Raw genomic sequence first — 22,949 nt, 5'->3', positions numbered from 1 at the left:
GAAATTGACAGGAAGAGAGATTTGTAGATAAATTCAATGTACTTGCATTTAAAACTATTTCAATTACCGATGACTAAATCCCACTCAAACATCAACTGACCAACACTAAAAATTGAGGGAAGAAAATGAGAGAAAAGGGACTGTTGGCAGAGGTTTCTGTCCTGCCCAGTCCCACAATAAACACACAGAAACTATATTATTTGCAATACTGGTTGGACAATAGATTGTGTGTATTTCTACCTAGCTCTTACACCTTAAATTAACCCATTTCTATTATTTTATATTTTACTATGAAGCTATTGGCCTACCAGCAAGGTTCTGTCTGGCAGCTCACGTCTTTCTCCTCTGGCAGCTACATGGCATCTCCCTACTCCACCTAATCTCTCTCTATCTGCTTAGAACTCCCACCTTGCTGTATTCTGCTAAACCACTGGCCAAAACAGCTTTATTCATTAACCAATAAAAACATCACATAGACATAAATGAATGCAAGTCCCCAAAGATATTTTTTCTGGCTTAAATCTGATTATCTGCTACTTTTACAATGGGTTTTCTCCACAAGTTAACAAAAGTTTTACTAATTGCCTCATTTTAGGATGTCTAATGAAGGAAGGAGCTTAAATTCCGTGAATGAATTATATTTAACTCTTCTAAAGTGACGTTGTCACCCATTAGTCCAACTAGTATTGTCAAAAGAAGAACATGGATTAGGAGACACAGCAAGTCCTGGCTTGTGTTCTCTGTAACTCCACAATGAATGATCAGGATCTAGAAGCAGAGAACTTGGGATGTAAAAAGATGGGAAAAGAAACTCAACAAAACAAAACCAGTTACACCAGCGTTGGGGTGAGTATTTGGCCTGCGGCGCCAGCCAGGGACGGGGATCTCGGGGGTCCCTTGGCCTCCTGTCTTTCTTGGGCTCTCTGCAGGACCTCTATTCCCTGGGTACTGCCTCTTTCTTCCTGGCACACCCAGCTTCCGTACAGAGCCCCCCCCTCTTCGCCCCCCCCCCCCCCCGCCCTCTTTTGGCTCGTGGCATTGGGCGCTGGGTCCCAGTCCTCGGGGCGCCCGGGCAGGCTCCAGTGTCTTTGTTTCTGTGGCCTGCCTGCACCAAGGAGGGTAGGCGCTTTGTTTGTGAGCTGCCCAACCAGCACGGAGGCCTGATCTCTCGGCCCCAGGAGAACCAGCATTGGGGAGAACCAGCGTTGGGACGAGCCAGGGTTGGGCACGGAGACCTGATCCCTTGGTGCCAGGAGAGCCAACATTGGGGAGGCTGCGTTGGGTAGGCAAGGAGACCTGATCTGGTAAAAGAAGATCCATAAGGGAGTATTTGGAAGAAGAGATGGGCAGACGCCAAGGCAAGAATTCGCCCAACAAACTGAAAAGCAACATGAAGCCACCAGAAACCAGCGACCTCACAACGGAAGGACATGAACACCCTAATCAAGAAGGAGAAAAGATTGACTTCATGAAAGTGATTGGCGCCCTTAAACAGCATGTAAAAAACGCCCTTATAGAAATGGATGAGAAATATAACAGAAAGTTTGAAGAATTGAATAAATCAGTGAATGATACCCTAGAAAACCAAGGAAAAACAATCAAACAGATAATGGAAACAGTTCAAGACTTGAAAACTGAAATAGAGGCAAAGAAGAAAACACAAACAGAGGGCCGGCTGGACATGGAAAATCTAGGTAAACGAATAGAGACTACAGAAACAAGCATAACCAGCAGAATACAAGAGATAGAAGAAAGACTCTCAGATTCTGAAGATACCATAGAGAAAATAAACACTATGATCAAAGAAAACAGCAAGTCCAACAAACTCTCATCACAAAACATTCAGGAAATATGGGACACAATAAAAAGACCAAACCTAAGAATAATAGGAGTAGAAGAAGGAGAAGAAGTGCAGCTCAATGGTCCAGAAAATATATTTAATAAAATTATAGAAGAAAACTTTCCCAACCTAAAGAAAGATATACCTATGAAGGTGCAAGAAGCATAGAGAACACCGAATAGGCTGAATCAAAAAAAAAAACATCCCCTCGCCATATAATTATCAAAACACAAAGCATTCAGAATAAGGAAAAAATATTAAGAGCGGCAAAGGAAAAAGGCCAAATTACTTACAAAGGTAAACCTATCAGACTTACACCTGACTTTTCCATGGAAACCATGAAAGCCAGAAGGTCCTGGATAGATGTACTGCAGAAACTGAGAGACCATGGATGCAAGCCCAGATTTGAAGGCGTAAGTCACAAACAATGCCACACCAATTTGGGATTATGATTAATAGGGTGATATTTATTTAAAGGGGAAAAACTTACAGATCACTGTCCCAGACAACAGCCCTCTACGCGACCAGGAGTCTAGTCGCCGGCGGAGCAGGAAGTGAAGAGAGAGAGGAGAGGGAAGTGGCCGCTTTTTTAAAGGGAGAGAGACCACGCCCCAAGGGGCTGGTATCTCAGCGGCGATAGGCTGGAGGAGTGGGAGGACCTCCCGCAACACCTCCCCCTTCTGTTTAAATAAGAGAGTTCTAAACCTACTATGAAATTATATACAATAAGTACAAATATCCTATTCTAACTAGCTTAGGTCTTGTATAATAAATAACTTGGCCAAGTCATGAGAGAAAGTAACTACATTTATATAGTCTTCAACCCCATCAAAGATCTGAGAAGGGAAATAATGTTACCTGGGTAATTAGGAAGTTCAGTAAAACAACTTCCAAAACATGCAACAAATCACAGAGACAACTAGCTACCTAGGCAATCACCCAAAGTCACATTAGCAGCGTTGAAGCAACCAACTTTGGCTAAGGCCTAACTTTTCAAAACTATCTTACCCTGTCTTGGCAGGATAAGACAGCCCTGTTTTATCCATTGATGCACGCTCTGTATCTTTGTCAGTGGTTGAGGTATGGGCATTTCTTTGCCCCAAGGCCAGTTCTGCCAAAAGGAAAGGCTCCAGGTGGAGTGTCTTTGGTGCTCAACATTCTCTCGGGAATAGAGTGGTGTTGCCAGGAGCAATTGTGTCTCACTACCACAAAACTCTGAGTTAGATTAAAGGCCATTTTCTACAGCTCTTTGAAGAAGTTGAAGATTATCTATCTATACTGAGTATAATCTCTATATATCTAAAGAATCTGATTAGTCTAATTATAAATGACAAACTTAGATGACTATTAGTCTATATAATTCTCAATATCTATCTAACTTAAAGACTAAGACAATAAACGACTGTGAAACATATGAGGACAATGACCTCCAAATATAAGCAATGTACAAATATACATTGCAGTGGGTAAATATATACCAATACACGAACATTATATAAGTATCTTAATCAGAGGTAGAAATGTACACTGCAATATGGTAAATATATACAATACAATATATGTCAATACATAAAAAATGTTTTAAACAGAGGTAGAAACATGAATGCATACAATAGTCAATATAATTTAACTTTGTATCAATATATAAGAATCTATATCAATATATTTGTCTAACAACAGTAACTCACAATTACAAATCTATTATCCCATCATCCCTCTTTTTTTTTTTCAAAATGATCCCTGAGCTTATAAAATTCCTCCCCCAACCCTCAATCGTATACTAATTATAATCAACCCCTAAATGATGCCCCTAAACCCAAGGGCAAACTTTACTGGGAGAGGGGACGTCGTCCTCTAAAATTACTTCCAGCTGTCATAGGGGCGACGTTCTTTCTGGGGGATCCTGTGAAAGTAAAATGATGGTTAAATTTCAAGATCAATGTCTTTTAAAATTGCCAATAGTCTCTGAGTATTTTGTGCAGGTCTGGCCAAAATGTTGTATAAGATGTGCACCATTTCAGCTAACCAAGTTGGAACTGTCTTGTGCAGCTGGTATCCAAAGCAGGTCTTGTTGTAGCGCTATCAGTATCATGACGTCATATCAACCAGGTGGAGTTGTTGTTATGGGGCCCCATCTTCTTCCTGGAAACTTCAAATGTCACTTCAGGAAAAACTCATTGTTCATTATGAAAAACTTAAGCATTAATCATATAGACATATATATATATATATATATATATATATATATATATATATATATATTCAATGAAAGACATGATAGATATATTCAATGAAAAGTATGATAGATATGAAGAAAAGCAAAGATGTTTTCTAAACTCATATTTCTTTCTGTCCCATATCATGGCTCTTGACATGAGACAGAAACTCCAGAAACTCTGGGTTTTTCTCTTACTAACAGGCTTGGAATTGGAGAAGGACTGAGCCAGAGTCCAACTTCAAAACCAGCTTTATAAATTTAGAAATATGGTTTAATATTACTTACACAACCCTTTCAGTTTTCTTGATATTTCCTATTGGGCAGGTATTTTTCCATCTGTCAGTATCCAAATATCCAGGGTCCCTTGAATTTTTCAAAGATGAGTGTTTTCCTGTGGAGATAAGAACAGAACCCTGCCCCCATTCTATATGTTTTTCTTACCACCTGTATGAATATCATCATTGTGGATGAGTTGTCATTTCTCCTTTCCAAGAGGTTTCTCCTCTTCAAATCGAAACTTTATTAATTTTGATGGTATCCACAATTTTTCTTCTCCTGTGGAAACAAGAGCAAAACCCCTTCCCCAACGTAGCACATCTCCTGGCTTCCATTGAGAGGTCAGCACATCTTTGAAATAAATCGGTTGATTTAGTTCAGCAGACTTTTCCATTATCCAATGTCTCTCTGCTGCTGTCGTTCCTTTCTCATTAGCGTTAAGAAAATTCAAGGTTAATAAAGCATTATGTAATCTATTTCTGGGGGTATTTTCGGTCCCTTTCTGTTTGTTCAGCATATCCTTTATAGTACGATTTGATCTTTCTATAACTGCCTGACCTGTAGGATTATTTGGTATACCTGTAATGTGTTTTATATTATAATAATCAAAAAAGCGTTTCATTTTCTTAGATACATATGCTGGACCATTATCTGTCTTTATTTGCGCAGGTATACCCATGATGGCCATAACTTCCAATAAATGTGTGATTACTGAATCAGCCTTTTCTGAGCTCAGGGCAGTAGCCCATTGAAAACCTGAATACGTGTCTATGGTGTGGTGTACATATTTTAATTTACCAAATTCCATAAAGTGGAACACATCCATCTGCCAGATTTCATTTCTCTTAGTGCCCTTTGGGTTACTCCCTGCAGGCAACGGTGTTTGATTATAGAAAGAACAAGTAGGACATCTCTTTATAATGTCCTTAGCTTGTTGCCAAGTAATGGAAAATTCTTTCTTTAGGCCTTTACTATTGACATGATGCTTCTTATGAAATTCTGAGGCCTGCAACACACTTCCAATCAATAATTGATCAATCTCAGCATTGCCTTGGGCTAGAGGACCAGGCAGACCTGTATGGGACCGGATGTGTGTTATGTACATCGGACAAAGCCTGTTCCTGATTATGTCTTGTACCTGGATAAACAATGAAGTCAACTCTGTGTCATCTGGTATAAATTCAGCTGTCTCAATATGCAAGATAACTCTTTCTGCATATTGTGAATCTGTAACTATATTAAGAGGTTCTTTAAAATCCCTTAGCACCATAAGGATGGCATATAATTCTGCCTTCTGGACAGAATTATAAGGGCTTTGTTCCACCTTACTCAATTCATCTGACTTGTAACCTGCTTTCCCTGATTTATTTGCATCCGTATAGAAAGTACGGGCTCCAGTTATTGGAGCATCACGTACAATTCTAGGAAGAATCCAAGAAGTTCTTTTTATGAGGTTAAGTCTACCACTTTTGGGATAGTTGCTATTAATTTCTCCCAAAAAATTAGCACAAGCTCTTTGCCACGGTTCATTGTCTTCCCATAACTTTTTTATTTCTTCAGTAGTAAAAGGCACTATAATTTCTGCTGGGTCTATACCTGCTAGTTGACGAAGTCTCGGCTTACCTTTTATAATTAATTCAGAGACTTTTTCCACATAAGTTTTTAATTTTTTACTTGGTTTATTAGGTATAAATATCCACTCTAAAATAATATCTTCCCTCTGCATTAGAATCCCTGTAGGAGAAATTCTGGAAGGCAATATGACTAGGATGCAGCTAAGATTTGGGTTCACCCTATCCACATGTGCCTCCTGTAATTTTTCCTCAATCATTGTCAGTTCCTTTTCTGCTTCAGCTGTCAGTTCTCTTGGACTATTCAAATCTTTATCACCATCTAAGGTTTTGTTTAAATGAACTATTAGATCAGGTGTTATCCCAACAGCTGGTCGTAGACTGGAAATGTCTCCTAACAATCTTTGGAAGTCATTAAGAGTCTTTAAGCAGTCTCTCCTAATTTGTGCCTTTTGCGTTTTAATTTTCTCTAACCCTATTCTGTAACCTAGGTAATTAATAGAATTTCCTCTTTGAATCTTTTCAGGGGCAATTTGTAATCCCCACCTAGGCAAGACTTTCTTTACTTCTTCAAACATCCTTTCTAAAGTATCTTTATTTGAATCAGATAACAAGATGTCATCCATGTAATGATAAATGATGGACTTGGGGAATTGTTTACGAATTATTTCCAATGGCTTACTTACAAAATATTGGCACAGTGTAGGACTATTGAGCATACCCTGTGGGAGGACAGTCCACTGATATCTCCTATTAGGCTGAGAATTATTATAAGTAGGCACTGTGAAGGCAAATTTTTCTCTATCCTTTTCTTGTAACGGTATAGTGAAAAAACAATCTTTCAAATCAATAACTATAAGAGGCCATCCTTTTGGTAACAGAGAAGGCAAAGGAATTCCAGACTGTAGTGGGCCCATAGGTTGAATTACTTTGTTGACAGCTCTTAGATCTGTCACCATTCTCCATTTACCAGATTTCTTTTTTACAACAAACACAGGAGAATTCCAAGGGCTGGTTGATTCTTCAATATGGTGAGCATCTAGTTGCTCTTGCACCAGCTGTTCCAATGCCTGTAGTTTATCTTCAGCTAGAGGCCACTGTTTGATCCATATTGGCTTCTCAGTTAGCCATTTTAAAGGTAGGGCTGTTGGTACCTCTAAAGGTTTGGTATTTGCTGTATGTTCTTGTACAGCCTGAATGGCTGGTGACCTTTTTCCATAATACCTCATCATATCCTTCCCCGAATTATGAATTCCTGGAAATACAGGAATGTTAATCTGGGTATTCCATTGCTGTAGCAGGTCACGGCCCCATAAATTTATGGCAATATTGGCTATATATGGCCTTAGTCTTCCTATTTGCCCTTCGGGCCCTATGCATTCAACCCATCTTGTGCTTTGTTTTACACGAGATAGGGTTCCAATTCCTAGGAACTGAACATCTACCTCTTGAAGAGGCCAATTCGGATGCCAAGATTCTGGGGTAATGATACTTACATCCGCACCTGTGTCTAATAAGCCTTCAATAAAAGTGCCATTTATACAGACTCTTAGCTTTGGTCTTTGATCATTAATAGAAGTCTGCCAAAATATACGTTTACTCTGTCCTACTGGGTTTTTTGACTCATCCTCCACATGGATTTCATCATTTAGACCAATATTACTTTTTACAGCAGAAATTGGAGCTTTTAATTTTCTTGGTGAGGCACGTTCTCCACTGTGACTGGGAATGACTGGGCCACTGTTGGCTTGGGGGCCTGCGAGAGGCCCCCCATGGAGTTTCCCGATGATATCGGATTGCCCCGTCTATCTGTTGTTGACCTACATTCGTTGGACCAATGCCTGCCTTTACCACATCTCCTACATATACCTGAAGGCCGAGGTCTCCTATTTTTGTCATTCCCAGAAGAGATATTATTCCTAGAAATTCTTTGCCTGCAATCCCTTTGTAAATGTCCTAATTTACCACAATTAAAACACCTGGCAGTTTGATGTCTCCTCATTGCTTTGGAAATCACTTCTCCTACCCAAGATTCATCATTATAGCTAAACGTCTCAACATTCATCGTATGCTGAATCCATTCATCCATAGGTGCTGATCTAGACTTTAAAGGCCCAATTATCTTTTTGCATTCTATGTTTGCATTCTCAAAAGCTAGAGATTCAAGAAGTATTCGTCTAGATTCTGGGTCTGTTACCCCTATGTCCAGAGCCTTAATCAATCTTTGCAAAAAGTCAATAAAGGGTTCTCTCTGTCCCTGCCTAATTCTGGTATATGATTCAACCCTTTTTGCTGGATCTTGTATCCTATTCAAAGCATTTAAAGCTGCTTGGTGACATAGACACAGTACTTCATCATCATAAAGAGCTTGGACCTGTGGATCAGCATATTCTCCTGCACCAAGAATTTGATCTTGGGAAACCTCAATACCTTTTGCTCTTCCTTGCTGTTCCATATGTTTGGATTCTTCTCTGAAATAAATTCCAAACATCAAGGAAGGTCCCTTATCTAAAACTGCAGACACTAACTGATGGAAATCATGGGGGATAGCTCTAGCATTAGAAGCCCAAGTCTTTATCATTTCCTTTACATATGCATTGTGCAAGCCAAAATTAACAACAGCTTGCTTAATTTCTTTCAGATCATTCATTGCTATTGGTGTCCATCTAGCTTCTCTGACTCCCTTTGAGCCTTTAGAAGTTGACGCTTTGTCAGAATCAAGTATAGGGTATGTCGCTAGAACCCTGGGTAAGCCAGTTCTAATAGCTGGTGGAGGCATTGTATCCTGTCCTTGTGCCTCCTTACTCTGTTCACCAGCTGCAATAATTTCTCCAATCTTTTCAAATCTTTTTATCATTGTCTCTCTTAAATCCTGAATCTCTTGACCTGTATATATTTCCAGTGATTTCACTGAGGTATCAATTTTTTGGTCCCCATTCTGCACCTGTGATTCCAAAGCTTTAATTTTTTCCTTCAAAGATAACATGTCCTCCTTAGACTTTTCTTGTATATCATGTAGATTCCCATCTTGGAGGTACATTCTGTCTGTTACCTTATCAAAACTTTGTGATAAACTCTGAAGGTCAAATTCAATAGCCTGAACCCTTTCAGGTAACTTTCTAATACCCTTGGATATGGAATCAATTTTGTCTGTCATAGTATCCACTTGTTCAGATAACCTCTGATTTTCAATAATTTTAATCCTGTCAATTAGTTGTTCATTATTAGTTCGTAAAGATTCTATCATTCTTAGGAGTGCCATATTCTTCCTTAATGATAGAATATGGAAAAGAAAACTGAAGCCTAGTAACAAGCAAATTAAGGTATTCCCATAATCATATAGACCTTGTATGATGTAATTCATTGTATTAGTAAATACAAAATTACTAATCCATTGTATTAGTGAAAACAAAGCAGTAAAATTTGCGTTAGAAACGAAAATTGCCATATTACCTATTGTCCAGCAGGTGGCGCTGTTGCAGAATCGCGATGAAAACATGGTCCTGTTTCAGTGCCTTAGTAGATGTTAAAAACTGGAAAACGCAAGTTTCTCAACAAAGTAAATGTAATTAAATCAATTCCAGAGATGGAACCAGAAACCCAGAATCCAGGGGTAGAGAAGAGCAATCTGAAAGCTGCTTATGCCTCCACGTGACAGAGTCACCCTGAGGGGTTGCAGCTTTCAGCAACCGCGTGCTCTGGTTCGTGCCACTTTAAGAGCTGTGCTTGCAAGGGAGATTTAAAAACAACTCAGAAAAGAGCAAACCACGGGAGGCCAAGGCCGCTGCTGCAAGGCACAGGCAGCGGCTGAGGAAGCAAGGGCTCCCGCCAAGCCGAACTTGCGGCCGCCAAGCCGAACTTGCGGCCTCCAAGCCGAACTTGCAGCCGCCAAGCCAAACTTCCGGCCGCCAAGCCGAACTCGCGGCTGCGAGCCGTGAGAGGTTCTAAAACCAAACGTTGGGTATATCAATCTGTTGATTTCATTGGCTAAGCAATAAAGAAACGGCTAGGCCCATTTGATAGGCCCACCCTTAGGTGGGTGGAGTAAACAGAATAGAACGCTGGGAGGAAGAGGAAGTGAGCTCAGACCCGACAGCTCTCCTCTCAGGAGCAGATGCCTTCAGCAGAGACGCCATGCTACCTGCTCCAGGGAAGACGCACGCTATGAAGCTCCCACCCAGGATGGACTTAGGCTAGAATCTTCCTGGTAAGCGCACCTAGGGGCGCTACACAGATGATTAGAAATGGGCCAGAGCAGTGTTTAAAAGAATACAGTGTCCGTGTAATTATTTGGGGCATAAGCTAGCCGAGCCAGGCGGCTGGGGATTTGGGGACGCAGCCCCGCTGCCGCTCCATATTACTACACAGATTACTATACCCAGCCAAGCTTTCGTTCACTATAAATGGAGAAAATAAAATTTTCCAGGATAAAAACAAATTCAAACAATATGCAGCCACAAATCCAGCCTTACAGAAAGTAATAGAAGGAAAATCACTAACCAAGGAGTCCAACAATGACCACAATAACTCAGACATCTAGAGACCCTTCATCAACACAAACCAAAGAAGGGATACACACAAACTCTACGACTAAAAAAAAAAAATGACCGGAGTTAACAACCACTGGTCATTAATATCACTTAATGTCAATGGTCTCAACTTACCTATAAAAAGGCACAGGCTAAGAGATTGGATAAGAAAACAGGATCCAACATTCTGCTGTTTACAAGAAACACACCTCAACCACAAAGACAGGCACCTACTCAGAGTAAAGGGTTGGGAAAAGGCCTATCAAGCAAATGGACCTAAGAAACAAGCAGGTGTGGCCATACTAATCTCTAACAAAGTTGACTTCAAACTTAAATCAATCAGAAGAGATGGAGAGGGGCATTTTATATTCATAACAGGAACAGTTCATCAGGATGAAGTCTCAATCCTGAACATCTATGCCCCTAATATAAAAGCACCCACGTACATAAAAGAAACATTGCTAAAATTCAAGGCAGCCATCAAACCGCACACACTAATAGTAGGAGACTTCAACACTCCTCTCTCACCAATGGACAGGTCAATCAGACAGAAACCTAACAGAGAAATAAGACAATTAATGGAGGTAATGAAACAAATGGACTTAACAGACATCTATAGAACATTCCACCCAAATAGGAAAGATTACACCTTCTTCTCTGCAGCTCATGGAACCTTCTCGAAAATCGACCACATAGTCGGTAACAAAGCAAACATCCACAGTTACAAAAAAGTATTACTAACCACCTGTGTCTTATCAGATCACCACGGATTAAAGTTAGAATTCAACAACAAGGCTACCCCCGGAAAGCCTACAAAGTCATGGAAACTGAACAGCCAACTACTGAACCATACCTGGATTAAGGAAGAAATAAAGAAAGAAATTAAAGTCTTCCTGGAATTCAATGAAAATAAAGAAACAACATACTCAAACTTATGGGACACTATGAAAACAGTCCTAAGAGGAAAGTTCATAGCACTAAGTGCCCACTTAAAGAAAACAGAGAAATCTCACATTGGAGACTTAACAGCCCACCTGAAAGCTCTAGAAAAAAAAGAAGCAGACTCACCTAGGAGGAGTAGGAGACTGGAAATAATCAAACTGAGGGCTGAAATCAATAAAATAGAAACACAGAGAACAATCCAAAGAATCAATGAAACAAAAAGCTGGTTCCTGGAGAAAATCAATAAGATTGACAAACCCCTATCCAAACTAATCAAACGGCAGAGAGAGAATTTGCAAATTAATAAGATCAGAAATGAAAAGGGGGACATAACCACAGACACAGAGGAAATTCAGAGAATCATTAGATCTTACTACAAAAGCCTATATGCCACAAAACTGGAAAATGTAAAGGAAATGGATACTTTCTTAGATAAATATCATTTACCAAAGTTAAATCAGGACCAGGTGAACAATCTAAATAGACCTGTTAGTCGCGAAGAATTAGAAGAGGTTATCAAAAACCTCCCTACCAAAAAAAGCCCAGGACCAGATGGTTTCAATGCGGAATTCTACCAGAACTTCCAAGAAGACCTAATACCTATACTCCTTAATGTATTTCACAATATAGAAACAGAAGGGTCATTACCAAATTCCTTTTATGAAGCTACAGTTACTCTGATACCAAAACCACACAAAAACTCAACCAGGAAAGAGAATTACAGGCCGATCTCACTCATGAATATCGATGCAAAAATCCTCAACAAAATACTGGCAAACCGAATCCAAGAACACATCCAAAAAATTATCCATTATGATGAAGTAGGCTTCATTCCTGAGATGCAGGGCTGGTTCAACATACGAAAATCTATCAATGTAATCCACCATATAAATAAACTGAAAGAAAAAAACCATATGATCATTTCATTAGATGCTGAAAAAGCATTCGACAAAATTCAACATCCATTTATGTTAAAAGTCTTGGAGAGATTAGGGATACAAGGGTCATACCTAAATATAATAAAAGCTATATACAGCAAGCCGACAGCTAACATCAAATTAAACGGAGAGAAACTCAAAGCCATCCAGCTTAATTCAGGAACACGACAAGGCTGTCCACTTTCGCCATACCTCTTCAATATAGTGCTGGAAGTTCTAGCAATAGCAATAAGACAACATAATGGGATCAAGGGGATTCGAATTGGAAAGGAAGAAGTTAAACTTTCGTTATTCGCAGATGATATGATAGTGTACATAAGCGACCCCCAAAATTCCACCAAAGAACTTTTACAGCTGATAAACAGCTTTAGTAATGTGGCAGGATACAAGATCAACTCCAAAAAATCAGTCGCCCTCTTATACACAAAGGATATGGAAGCAGAGAGGGAAATCAGAGAAGCTTCTCCATTCACGATAGCCACAAACAGCATAAAATATCTTGGGGTAAATCTAACCAAGGAAGTGAAAGATCTATTTGACAAGAACTTTAAGGCATTGAAGAAAGAAATTGATGAGGATACCAAAAAATGGATGGACCTCCCTTGCTCTTGGATTGGGAGGATCAACATAGTAAAAATGGCAATTCTACCAAAGGCAATTTATAGATTCAATGCAATCCCCATCAAGATCCCATCAAAATTCTTCACAGATCTGGAGAGGACAATAATCAACTTTATATGGAAAAACAAAAAACCCAGGATAGCCAAAACAATCCTATACAATAAAGGATCTTCTGGAGGCATTACCATCCCTGACTTCAAACTCTATTACAGAGCTACAGTAATGAAAACAGGGTGGTACTGGCATAAAAACAGAGAAGTCGACCAATGGAATCGTTTAGAAGACCCGGATTTTATCCCACAAACCTATGAACACCTCATTTTCGATAAAGGAGCTAAAAGTATACAATGGAAGAAAGAAAGCATCTTCAACAAATGGTGCTGGCACAACTGGATGTCAACCTGTAGAAGAATGAAAATAGACCCATATCTATCACCGTGCACAAAACTCAAGTCCAAATGGATTAAAGACCTCATTATCAGCCCGAAAACACTGAACCTGATAGAAGAGAAAGTGGGAAATACCCTACAACAGATGGGCACAGGTGATCGCTTCTTAGGTATAACCCCAGAAGCACAGGCATTAAGGGCAACATTGAATAAATGGGACCTACTAAAACTGAGAAGCTTCTGTAAAGCAAAGGACACTGTCACTAAGACACAAAGGCAACCTACTGACTGGGAGAAGATCTTCACCAACCCCACAACAGACAAAGGTCTGATCTCCAAAATATATAGAGAACTCAAGAAACTAGACTTTAAAATGCTAATTAACCCAATTAAAAAATGGGGCACTGAACTGAACAGAGAATTCTCAACAGAAGAAGTTCAAATGGCCAAAAGATACTTAAGGTCGTGCTCAATTTCCTTAGCAATCAGGGAAATGCAAATCAAAACAACTTTGAGATACCATCTTACACCTGTCAGAATGGCTAAAGTCAAAAACACCAAGGATAGCCTTTGCTGGAGAGGCTGTGGAGGAAGGGGTACCCTCATCCATTGCTGGTGGGAATGCAATCTTGTGCAACCACTGTGGAAGTCAGTGTTTCGGTTTCTCAGGAAATTCGGGATCAACCTACCCCTGGACCCAGCAATACCACTCTTGGGAATTTACCCAAGAGATGCTCTATCACATGTCAAAAGCATTTGTTCAACTATGTTCATAGCAGTATTATTTGTAATAGCCAGAACCTGGAAACAACCTAGATGCCCTTCAATGGAAGAATGGATGAAGAAAGTATGGAATATATACACACTAGAGTACTACGCTGCGGTAAAAAACAATGACTTCTCGAATTTTGCATGCAAATGGATGGAAATAGAAAACACTATCCTGAGTGAGGTATCCCAGACCCAAAAAGAAGAACATGGGATGTACTCACTCATAATTGGTTTCTAGCCATAAATAGGGTCACGGAGTCTACAATTGGCGAACCTAAAGAAGCTAAGTAAGAAGGTGAACACAAGGAAAAACATATCGTCATCCTCTTGGATAAGGGAAGTAGACAAAATTGCCGGGGAGAAAAGTGGGATCTTGGGGGTGGGGTGGGAAGGGGGTAAGGGGAGATGGGGAGAAAAAAGGTAGAAGGGAAGGAGGGGGGATTTGGGGAAACAGGAGGATCGGGATAAAGGAAGGTTGGATAGGGGAGCACGGAACCACAATTCTTAGTTAAGGGACCCACTTTAGGGTGGGCAGGAGAATTGATCCTAGAGGGGCTCCCAGGTGCCCAAGCTGAGGTCCCCAGTTAGTTCCTTGGGCAGCTGAGGATAGGGAACCTGAAATGACCCCATCCTAGCGCAATACTGACGAATATCTTGCATATCATCCTAGAACTTTCATCTGGCGATGGATGGAGATAGAGACAGAGACCCACACTGGAGCAATGGACTAAGCTCCCAAGGTCCCAATGAGGAGCAGAAGGAGGGAGAACATGAGCAAAGAAGTCGGGACCACGAGGGGTGCACCCACCCACTGAGACAGTGGAGCTGATCTAGTGGGAGCTCACCAAGGCCAGCTGGACTATTACCAAAAAAAGCATGGGATAAAACTGAACTTTCTGATCATGACGAACAATGAGGGCTGATGAGACGCCAAGGACAATGGCACGGGGTTTTGATCCTACGCAATCTGCTGGCTTGGTGGGAGCCTAACCAGTTTGGATGTTCACCTTCCTAGATATGGACGGAGGGGGGAGGACCTAGGACTTACCACAGGGCAGGGAACTCTGACTGCTCTTTGGACTGGAGAGGGAGGGGGAGAGGAGTGGGTGGAAGGGGAGAGGGGTGGGAGGAGGGGGAGAAGAGTGGGAGGAGGGGGAGAAGAGTGGGAGGAGGGGGAGGGAAAGGGGAGGCTGGGAGGAGGTGGAAATTTGTGTTTTTTTCCTTTATTCTTCTTTTATCAATAAAAAAAAATTTTAAAGAAAAAAAAAACAAAACCAGTTACTTCTGCAAGGCATTGCTAATCATCCTATATTGAAACAGAAAAGAGAGTTGTTCTATCTCTAGGTATGTACCTAGATGGGCGTCTATTTTTCTATCTATTTATCGATCATTTATCTGTGAACCATTAAATAGGTATATTATTATCTCTATATCTTTATGAGTATCTATCTATTATGCATGTATCTATTTTCTCTGTGTGTATTTCTCATATTTATCTCCATATCTATTTATTCAGAGATGGTTAGTAATAGGAAAAGTGTAAATTCTTAATTCTTCCCAAATCTTAAAACAAGGATATTTTAAGGTTGAGTGTTCATACTTCTCCAGATAGTATCAGAGGTAGAAAGAAGGTAGTGAAGAAAGAACAAGATAAATACCTTTGTGGGAAATTCAACAAAATCAGAAATAGGTAAAATGCTTTTTAAACTGACCTTGTATTTCATTGTTTGGTATGTATCACATTGCAAGCCTGTATCTGTTTTTCTGCATGGTGCACATTCCAGTAAATGAAGCCAAGAGAAGCAAAGGTGTGTCTTTAGCTATAAAGTGATGTCAGGTGGGGATGGGGAGTTGCTGTTTAACAGGGAAAGCTCTGCCTGGAAACAGGGTCAAGCTGAGCTCTTCCCCAAATACAGGCTCATGTCCAAGGGAAGAAAAATGTAATTTCTAACCCTTCCGTGAGAAGCATATTTAGTTGAGAAATTTGGATAAAAGAAAAAAAGATGGGGGTTCATCATCAAACAGGGCTTTGGGAACAGAATCAGAACAGATCAGGGGACAGATAGAAAGAGCTGTTACTTGCCAAGTAATCTCATGCTGGGCTGTGTTGACCTCAGTTGCCCTCTAAGGGGGGGAAAGCACTTTCTATTGGTTGCTTCAGAACAAAGACTTGCTCAGAAGGACTGCTGGAAGTCTGCAAGGTGTTTGCCTGAGACTTGAGCGGAAATCATGAAAAGTGAAGCCCTTTGGAGTTAGTGTGAAGCCTGGATGTATCACAATGCAGTTAATGACACACTTTCCCTAACTAACACTCCACCAAGACACTTCACACTTTAATGAGCCTGCTCATTATCTGGAGATCTCACCAAAATGCAGGCTGTTGTTCTTTGCGTCCTTAATGGGGCCCGAGATTCTGCATTTTTAATGAGCTGCACAGAGACAACGCATTGGTCTATCCCCCAGACACACTTGAAATTCAAGGTCCTAAATGTTTTCTGTAGGTCAGAGGGCCTTGTAGTTAATTTTAGGGTCGTATCCTCAACTCATAAACGTCACACCAAAATAAACACAGCGCTGTCATCAACATGATGGGACGGTATAAATTTATTTTAAATCACCAACTGATTATGACTAAAAAGGCTTTGTAGCAATTCGAAAAATAATATGACTGTCAAGCAGCTTAACAAAACAATCTTGCTGGCCTTTGGATCAACCAAGGGAAATCTTACAGTCCTTTGCTAGGTGTATTATTTTCTGTTGCTGTGATAAAGAGACAGAACAAGACACGGTAAGGGTGAAATGGTTTGTTTTGGCTCACACTTCAAGCACAGTCCATCAGAGGAGGAAAGGCACGGCTGGCAGCAGGAGCTTCCGTAGGCTGGTCACATTGGATCCATATTTAGGAGGCAGATCATGGTAAATTCATATGCTCAGTGAGTTTCTCCTGTTCACACAGTCCAGAGAACAGTACTATCTTCTCAGGATAGCCTGTCTGTAGCAAAAAACAAAAAACAAAACAAAAAAAACAAAAAACAAAAAAAACCACACCTGGAACACATTCTAAATTATTTGGTCTAAAGACCAACCTGGGCACTTTTAGTTTAGTTTATTTCCAGGTCAGCCCAGAATGAGAGACACAGAAAAAACTCAGTCCTGACCAACACCTTTTCTCCAAGCCAAATTAGTGAAATTTTCATTAGAGTTAGTTTTCCATAAATTTCTTGAACCAACAAAACCAAAGAAGGAAGTGCAATCAATAAGATAACTGTTTATTGCCTTTTCCCAGTCTCTGCATGCAGATGGTGGAGGGAAGTTCTTCCTCCTCATTGTTCTTGTGAGACTGTGTGATTGTTTTAGATTTTAAAATAGTTGATTGTGTGAGCAAAGAGGAAAAGGAAATCAGTTTCTTGAGACAAAAACTCTGCTTACAATGACCTCAACCATTTTTTGATAGATAGAAGAAAAAGTTTAACAACGTGAACATGGGAATGGCAAAGGTGGCATGGGCACCAAGCATCACTTTTTAGAACATCCCTTCTCTGGTACCTTCCACACATTACCATCTGTAACAGTTCAGCTCTGGTGCATGTGACAGAATGTAAGGGAGGCTTTGGGGGCTTTTGTAGATGCAAATTATTCAGAGTTACATGTTGTTGCTCCAGTTACTGTAAACATCTATATCACACATTCAACCCTGAAAAAGACCCATAAAGTAGTACATTAGGACAACGAACAATTTTGGGTGTGCGAAATGGATACAAGATGTCCATACAACATTTGTAGTTGTATGGATAGAGAATACCCCTGGTACTAATAGCTATAGAACAAATGCTTTTCAGCCATGAACTAATAATTATAAGTAATAGTAGGCAACAGCCCATAATATAGATAAACTGTGAGGACACATATAAAATGGCTCTGCAGACAAACATGTCTCTTTGAAACCTTGTACAGTACAGCAACTACGAGCATCTTTGGGTATTGAGTACTTAAAATGCAGCTCTCTCTATTGACAGTCACACTAAAAGTGTAAAATTCATGCTATATTTTCAGAACTACAAGGCTAAGATATAAAATAGATTAAAATATTGTATGATGTTAACAGGTTAAAATCTTATTTTTGATTTATTAAATTAAATACTCTGCATTATGAAAACTAATTCCACCAGTTTCATTTGCCTCTTTTAAAATGCGATTACTGAAAAACTCAATGTTACACAAAGGGCATGAAGACTCATAATTCATTTTTCTTTTACTCTGTGTTTTGACACAGGGTGTTTTCATATAACTCAAGCTGTCCTGGTGCCTACTATGTATCCAAGACAAGCCTCAAACCGTGATAATCCCCCTGCATCAGCTTCCTCAATGCTGGAATTACAGCCAAGAAACACCATACTTGGCTTGTTTCTATATGTATGCATGTTCATGTGTGTGAGAGTTTGTGTGTACATGCTTATGCAGATAAACACTGCTGTGTACATGGAGGAGAGAAAACAGAGTAATATACTTCTAAAATGGAGTTATATGCATTTGTGATATGCCTGGCTTATTATGTGGCTGCTGGAAGGCAAAATCTGGTCTTCATGACTATATAGCATGTGCTGCTAATGAGTCATCTACCCATCCCCTCCACCCTATTTTTTGAGACAATGTCTCTCTCTGAACCTGAAGCTCAGAGTTTTTGCTAGACAAGCTGGCCAGCAATTCCCAGGGATCCTTCAATCTCTGACTCCCCACTGGTAAATTTACAAGTACATTGATGTGGGATTTCCCTCTGTATGCTGTGATTGCCATTAATAAACAAAGAAACTGCTTTGGCCCTATAGCAGAGCTATAGGGGATCAGCTAGGCAAAGAAAACTAAACAGAATCCTGGGAGAAAGAAGGGCAGACTCAGGGAGAAGCCATGTAGCCCCGCCGGAAATAGATGCTGGAACTTTTCCTGGGAAGCCACAGCCTCGTGGCGATACACGGATTAATAGAAATGGATTAAATTAATATGTAAGAGTTAGCCAATAAGAAGCTAGAGCTAATGGGCAAAGCAGTGATTTAATTAATACAGTTTTTATGTGATTATTTTGGGGCTTGACAGCCGGGAACCAACAAGCGGGCCCTCCTCCAACAACGCACCACTACATACAGCTTTTACATGGGTGTGAAGGTTTGAGCCCAGTGCTTGTATGAAAAGTCATGACCAAGATAGCATATAAAAGAGCATCTAATTTGACTCTTACACTTCAGAGGATAACTCCATGGCCACAATGACAGGAAGTATGGTAGTAGGTAGGCACACATGAAACTGGAGCAATAGCTGAGAGCTTACATCTGATCCATAAAAAAGCAGAGAAAGACAAAGAGCTAACTGGGAATGCTGTGGGCTTTGGAAACTCCAAAATCCATTCCCAATGGCACACCTCCTCTAAGACCACACCTCTTAGTCCTTTCCAAACAGTTTCATGTGTTGGGAAACTCAGACCACCACATGGACTAACTGCATTTCGTACTTTGAAATGAAAATGAGAATTTTAGAATCAGGGGTAGAATTTTATGTCTGAAAGCAATGCGTCTGGGTGTCAAGGTGACAAGTAGTGGAGTTATGATGTTAAATGTCATTGTCCAGGTAACTCGGTTGTCACCATGGAAACATACTTCTAGGCCTGACTGTGTAGTTATTGCTAGAGAAGATTAATTGATGGAGGAATACACATCTGACTATAGGCAGCAACATTCCATGTCTAGAGTCCTAAACCGAATAAAAAGGAGAAAGCTAAACATTTAGATCCACCTTCTTCTGCTTCCTAACTGCAAATACAATGTGATTAGCTGACTCAGGTTCCTGTCACTATGATTTTTCTGCTATAATATACTGTACTCTGAAACCATGAATAGAAATACACCATTCCTTAGGTTGCTTTTGCGAAGTATTTTGTTACAGTAGTAACAAGAGTAAATATTGCATGTGAGAGAGGAGAGGTCTGTGTCCCTTTGGCGGTTCCTTAGTCTAGCTAATAAAGGAATGTAAGAAATGGAATCTTTAAGCATTGTTTTAAAACAACAAGAACAAAACCAGAGCAGGCAAGCTCTACACTTCAGCACCTGCCTAGAGGAGGAGAATGGAGGAAAGAGCACAGCTGTGCCCCTTAAGCTGGCATGAGGTAAGACACGGGGCATTCAAATAGCTACATGAAAGAGAAGACTTTAGAATAGGAATGGAGCCCCAAACTCAAAAGTGTTAAGGAAAACATATGTAGAAAAGAGGTAGAAAGAAAAACAGGAAAACACATATGCCTTTCTGAAAGATTCAGAAAATCGGACAGACTTACTACCTTTATGTAGCTATGACCCATAAGCTTCTGTACTAGGGATGGGTTTCTGGGAAAGAAGAGTACAGTATCTTTTTAAGGAATTAATTCTTTCACCTAACTCTTCAGCATGACTTAAGGGGTGCTCAACTTCCTAAGAGAAACTGACTGAACTTGCCCAACTGGAATGCTGGGTCTCTCCTCAGGCCAGATATTCTATTTTCTTGGCCAAGAGTGTTTCTACTTCCCAAACACATATTTTATTTCTCAACACTTATTTATCTACTTACTTTATCTCATCTGCCATTTTTTTTCAGATCCCAAAGGGGCAAAGACTTCCTATTTTTCATAACTATTCTAGCATCTATAACAAGATGAACCTCTGGTAGTGATAGGCATACATTTTTAGAGTAAGTAAATACTTAACCTCACTCTTCATAAATCTCCCAAGAAAATCTACAATGTCTTGTCAAACTTCTATCAAATTAATCTCATATTCATTCTCACACCCCAAGAACAGCCTTGTGTAAATCTCTACAAGCTAACAGGTGAGGTCTACTTCTATCTTCTCTTCTATAATGACTTCAGAGATAAGTTGTAGTTACAAAAGAAAAAGCACAAAACCTTAATTAGGTTTTTTGCAATACAAGTTTTTTTTTTGAAATAATTAAAATCTGAAAACACTTTAAGAATGTCATTAGAACACAGAAGAGTTTACCAATTTGATTATCAGCATTTTTGCAAATTAAACCAATTAGTCCTTTCCCTAATTACCGGTAATTTCCACCTTAAAACCAATATACTGATAATCAAAGTGTACCATTAATAAATAATATAGGAGTAACTGAAAAGCGATTAAGACTTAAAATGAAAAGTTTATAGGTAAAAGTCCTATTAGTATTAGCATGGAATAGTCTTGGGCCAGCCTTATTTGTCATTCTGAGAGACTAGAAATTCTTAGCAAGAGCAAATTTGGGGATGTATGAATCTCAGGTGGCAAAGTACTTGAGTATAGGCTATGAGTGTGCATCCAGGCATGAGAGAGGTAAAATGGGAGTGGGGAGAAAGAGAGAGGGTGAGAGGGAGGGAGGGAATAAGGCGGTAGGGAGGAGGAAGGGAGAAAGACAAGACAGAGAGACAAGGAGGAGGAGGGGAGGAGGAAAGGAGGCACAGGAAGATGAGGATCACCAGTAGGAGCAGCAGCAACAAATGACAAAGATACACACAGGATCACATTGACACATTACCAAATTCAACCAGGAAGTAGCTGTAGTAAGTAAGGGATGTGATTATTACTAACTTTTAGAACTTCCAGATTGAATGGTGTGAATGTTTGGTAGGGTGAGGCACGTAAGTCACAAGGAACAAACCCCAGAGCCAACCTTTGCAAAGAGAGTCAAAATAGTTAACAAATCACTTTTTTCAAGACAAGATCTGAGGTTTCTCAACAGACTTTGTATCAGAGGAGAGAAAAAATGAGCAAATAAAAGATAAGCAAATCATCTGTGAACCTTTGCTTGGATCAATGTTATAATTTCCATTTCTACCTTCAGAGAGATGGACAGACAGACACCAGAAGGAAATGAGCCTGTGAATTGAAGACGTTTTGAACTCCACCAGTATGGAATCACTGCCTGAAATGTCTACATGAGCCTGCCCTTGCTGGGTTAAAGTTATTTACCAGTTATTTCCTACTTTTTGCCCAAATTATATAAATACTCCCTTCTCCTACTCATGACCTCCATAACAGCTGTGCCATACACTTTCAATGCCTTACTTTCTGCCAATATATACCTATCTTGGATTAATATTCACAAAGTCTTATCTCACAACTCACCAAAAATATTTTAATAATTTATAGCTTTAGTTTTCCCCGATGCTTGCGCAAGAGCACGGGGTTAAAATTATAGGTTTAATGGATCTGTGGAGTAAACCAGCACATCTCAACAGAGCGCTGTCCACCTTAGTTACCACACACCTTCAATGCAATGGCTGCTTTGACCCAGGCTGTTGGTTCACTTATGTAGCATGCATCAGTAAATGGTAAGCACTTTGCTCTGCTGAGATTATGTTTACTAGGGAATGAAGAAAGAAGACAGTAAGTGTCAAACACTGGTCTGCCCAAAAATATTTTAATGGAAACATTATTCAATTGGATGCAAAACTTTGATTTAATGAAAACATACTGGAAAACATTTTTAAGCTCATATTTGAGGTAGGTTTACTCTGGTAGGCATGGGGTCATTGCACAGTCCTTTTCTTTCTTCTGAAAGTGCTTTTAAGATATTTTTAGGAGTGGAAACTTTATGCAAAGGAATGACATTTCCAGCTGGGTCAGTCAGGCTGTCTCACCCTGTGTAACTGTAGCAAGTGGCTTTGATTTACTACCTGTTCTATGTAATGATCACTCTGACTCTGTTTTAAAAAAACTCATGTTTTAAAAATCATGCCAAAGCCTAAGCAACAGTCAGACATTCAAAAGCAGTAGGCAAAGGTGTGTATAGCCGAGTAAGAGCACAAACAAGCATCACTGGTTATTTTTTTTTATTTTTT

The sequence above is a fragment of the Microtus pennsylvanicus genome, chromosome 1, assembly GCF_037038515.1.
Source record: "Microtus pennsylvanicus isolate mMicPen1 chromosome 1, mMicPen1.hap1, whole genome shotgun sequence".
NCBI classification, from domain to species: Eukaryota; Metazoa; Chordata; class Mammalia; order Rodentia; family Cricetidae; genus Microtus; species Microtus pennsylvanicus.
The sequence above is the reverse complement of the archived record's forward strand: the minus strand, read 5'-3'. Positions refer to the sequence as shown.